The sequence below is a fragment of the Anolis carolinensis genome, chromosome 2 (genome assembly GCF_035594765.1).
Source record: "Anolis carolinensis isolate JA03-04 chromosome 2, rAnoCar3.1.pri, whole genome shotgun sequence".
NCBI classification, from domain to species: domain Eukaryota; kingdom Metazoa; phylum Chordata; class Lepidosauria; order Squamata; family Dactyloidae; genus Anolis; species Anolis carolinensis.
In genome coordinates, this window is record NC_085842.1 from 151,327,477 (window position 1) to 151,331,971 (window position 4,495).

General features: G+C 41.1%; 1 long non-coding RNA gene across 1 annotated transcript; it reads right to left on the reverse strand.

Annotated features, from left to right (window-relative positions):
- Positions 1-623: 623 nt before the first annotated feature.
- On the reverse strand, positions 624-2,501 carry LOC134296292 (uncharacterized). Its single transcript, XR_010002982.1, has 2 exons — positions 1,368-2,501; positions 624-1,285 (listed from the first exon to the last, which is right to left on the reverse strand). It is a non-coding gene; the product is annotated as an uncharacterized LOC134296292 (long non-coding RNA).
- Positions 2,502-4,495: the final 1,994 nt, after the last annotated feature.

The following is a 4,495-nucleotide window of genomic DNA, read 5'->3' on the forward strand; positions in this document are numbered from 1 at the left end:
TCCTTGTTTCCTTCCACAATGGGGCAGCGGAGAAAGAGGCTAGACTGAAAGCTTAGGAGATTGAAGATAGATAACAGCTGAGGAGGGATTTTTTCCAACAAAGAACAGGTGGAGAGATGGTGGGTGGGGCCAAATGTCTACAGTGTGATGGCAAATCAATTGAAAGAATACTGAGCACAACTGATAGATTTAACAGTGTGATGAAGGTAGGGAAATCATTAGTCTCATTGCAACATGGAGCAGATAATCTGGATTTTATTTGGCAGTGTAGAAGGGGCCTCAGCTGCATCAATAGGTGCACAGTGTCTAGATCAAGGGAAGTAATAGTACTGCTTTGTCAGATAACACCTGGAATACTGTGTCCAGTTGCGGGTACCACAATTCAAGAAGACAAGCTGGAATGTGGCCAGAAAGGGTAACTAAAACGGTAAAAGGACTAGAAGTCAAGCCCAATGAGGACCCTTCCAGACAGGCCCTGTCTCCCAGGATCGGATCCTAGGTTTTCTTGCATTAAACAGGATTATATGAGTCCTCACTGCCAGATAATCTGGGACAAACAGAAAACCTGGGATCAGATCCTGGGATATAGAGCCTGTCTGGAAGTGTCAAGAGTCAGACGCCAGTTAACAAACAAAACAGAGTTTATTCCGAAGATAAGCCAAAAAATAACATAAACACAGAAAGTATCCTTGAAACACTTCACTTATCAGTGTTTCAAGAGTAGTTTGGACAAAAATAACTCAAAAACAAGCCATGCTATTTTCCCATGCTGGCATTCAATAAAAACTAAAAAGACGCTTCAATTCAGCTTTGGAGAACAAATAGAGTTGACTGCAAGATAATATACAAAATAAACGAAGGCTTGAAACCTTACAAAAGCTGCAGAGTATAACTGAAAATGCAAAAGCCTCTTTTGGCTTCAAACCGTTTCTGAAAACAGACAGCCGGCTCTGCGGATTTAAAGGGACAGTTCCCAAAAGAAAAACAGCAAACTGGCTTGAAAACAAACAAACTAGAAGAGCAATAAACTGCTTCCACGGTGCAGATAAAGCCGAAGCTTCAAAGGGATGATAAATAGCCGTCATCAGGAGAATCCAAGGTCAGGTCAGGAGGCAGCAGCAAATTCCGAAAGGCAAACCAGTAGTCAGAAGCCGGGAGTAGTCGTCAGTCAGAGGGCGTAGACAGAAGCCAGGTCAAATTCAATCCAAAGTCCAAAGAGGGTGCAGTCATCCAAACCAGGTCCACGATAAGACACAGCGAGAGCCAAGCCAGATGGTATCAGCAGCTAGAAATAGTAATCAGAATGCAGTCCAGGGAAACCCACACAGTTCCATCCCTCTGCTGCAAAGCAGTCCCAGATAACTTACATCCGAATCACAGTCCAAGTCCAGTCTTCACGGAAACACAGAGATCCCAATAGCGCCTCAGCAACACCTTGCCACACGCAAAGTGCAGTGGCCAAACATTCCCATTTTATTCCCCTTCCTCCTGGGTGACCAAACACTCACACCCAAACACCAGGTGTCCCAAATCTACTCAGAGTCCGAACTCCACACAGCTAGAGCTTGTGGATCCGGAGTACCTAGCAATTCGTCGGAGTCCCAATCATCCTGTCCACACTTAGCCCCATGAACACTTAAAGAACCATCCTCCCTTCTCCAAGCATCCCAAGTGGGATCAGCTCCTGCAGAAACCCCAGGTTCAGTAGTATCCGTAGGCCCCAAATCCCCAGACATCTCCGGTGGCTGTGCTCATTCAGTGCCCACTTCCCCAGCCACCACCTGTTCCTCAGCATCCATTTCCCCAAACTCCCCATCTGAATCTTCCTCAGAAGATCCCCCATATAGCTCTCTAAGTCGCTTCCTGTGAAACTCCTCCAGCGAACCCTCATCACGAGGGTTTTTTCTTCCTCTTCAAATCCCATCACCATCAACCATAATCCCCGAAGGCGCAGTCACAACAGGAAGGGCCCTGAGAAATGGGTATGTTTACCCTGGAGACAATAAGATGAAGAAGGGGCATAATAGCTATGTTTAAATATTTGAAAGGATTTCACATTGTGGAGGGAGCAAGCTTGTTTTCTGCTATTCCAGAAACTAGTAAGCGATAGAGAAATGGATTAAAACTAAAGGAAAAGAGATTCCACTTAATCGTTAGGAAAAAAATGCTGTGAGTAAGAGCTGTTTGACAGTGGCATGTGCTGTCCCAGAGTACGGTGGAATATCTGCCTCTGGAGGTTTTTAAGCAGAGACCAGATGGTCATCTTTCAGGAGTGCTTTGTGTATTCCTGCATGGTAGGAATTTGGACTGGATGGTCTTTGAGCTCTCTTTCAGCTTTATGATTCTAATTGAGTTGTAAATAGAGTTTTAAATTGTTGTTTTATATGCTTATTTGTTTTATTTAATTGCATTTTTATATTGTATTTTATTTTATGCTCTGTTTTAGGCACTTTTGTGCTGTGTGTCAGCTGCCCTACGTCCCTTCAGGGAGATGGTGGTGAGATACAAGAATAAAGTTATTATTATTATTATTATTATTATTATTATTATTATTCTAAGAAAAACTGATAGATTTATTATTCTCTGTACCTGATGCAAATTATGACTATCTTTTTTCCCCAACAGGTCTGGCATGTTAAGAGTGTGAAAATTTGCAAAATCTGTTTACTGGAAGCAAAACTGCTATGAGCAGCGGTGATTCTCTTCTAGAACTGGGTTTTACTACTGGGAAGACAAAGTTTATTTACCTTCACCTTCAGTTGATTCATCTTTTTAACCCATTAACTATTTGTAAAATGTGAATGAATATTGAATGCTACTCATATGAAAACAATGCTGGATAACTCAACCCAAGAGACTGAGACTGGAAGCTATCTCAGAGGACATGTGGAGAACTGAGAACTGAGAGACTCACTTTACAGTACTGTGCATATCCTGAACTTTGTCACTTTTCTGTGTTTTGATCAATGCAGAAATACACATCTTCTAATGTTTGCCAAAGCAGGAAATTGCTATGGGTGAGGCCAGACAAAGAAAAGGAGAGCACTAGTCAAGGCTCTGATAAATAATTATCATTCCTTTTCAAATGTGGTAGTTGTATCCAGAGTTATCAGCCTTTGTGTGCTCAATTGGAATACTAATGCGTTGCTGCAAAGTGTTCTTTGAATAAACCACACAAAGCTACAGAGCTCTGACCTTCCTTGAACTTGGATACCAAAAGTAGTCAGATCTTGCTTTTAACAAACAAAGACAGCCACAATCGAGACACTTCCTTTAATTTGTTTAATAAAAAATAAAATGCAGATCTGACCCCAAGGATAATGGAAGTTGTCATGCTTAAAGATTTGTTTTGTAACAGAAACACTACATGCAAGAGTTGAAGAGACAAATCTATTTTCAATTTCCCCCCCATCCTTTTCCCCTCATTCCTTTCCTCCTGCTCCTGTCTTCTTTTTGTCCTGCCAGCATATTGTATTCTGGTTTCTATACATGTATCTTGTGCATTGAGAAGATAGTGTACACAATACTGTCTAATCTTCTGTGAAAGCAAATGTGGGGCAGGACTTGTGAGAAAAAGACGGCCAATTACTTAAAGAACATAGACACAGTTGTACCATTAATGTAATAGCAAGGAATGACTTCAGAAGCATTCACTCCACTCACTCAATACGACAATTAATGTCGCCAAGTTGACTTCCAGGCAGGCTTCTCATCTATGAGGGGGAGATAGGCTTGGACCATTAACCTTCTTGGTGTCAAGGTGTTCTGGCACTCATATTCAGCTTAATTAGTCTCCAAGGTAATATCACAAAAGTCCCTCTTCACAAAGGAAGATATGTAAGCATCATTGATTCACAAATGGAGTATCTCTAAATTGTTCTGTAATGCTTTGGGGGTGATGGAGTGCAAAGCAGAATAAAGATGGAAGGATTTATATTCTTGTAAAGGAAGACTTCCCATATCCTGTAATCAAATCAGATCAGATGTGTTGATTTCACACTAGGGATATATGATTATATATATATGATATATGCAAATGCTGTTGTTTAGACCTGAGTTCTCAGCTGATACAACCATGGTGGAAAGAGAGGTGAAATATGATAAAGAAGAAGAGGAAGGTGATCCCATAACACCGTATAGAAAATGACATTTGAGAGCATGCTATATGATAAGAGAGGACAACCATAGATCACGGAGTGGGTAGCAAAAGGGTAGGAACAAAGTGAGATAGGGATGCCTGATATGAGAGATGAACAAAATGGCCTGCTAACTTCAGGAAGTGGGAACTCAAACCATGCCCTGAATGTCCAGTTGATAGTCCCAGCTAGATGAGATCTATTGAATTACTGTACATATTCATGTCTAAGTCTAGACATTTTAGTCAATCAATCAGCTTCAAAAACCAGGCTTGATTTATCCATGGGACAGTGTAAGTACTATATTTCAACTCTGATCTTTTTTTTAAAAAAAACTACAGTAGAGTCTCGCTTATCCA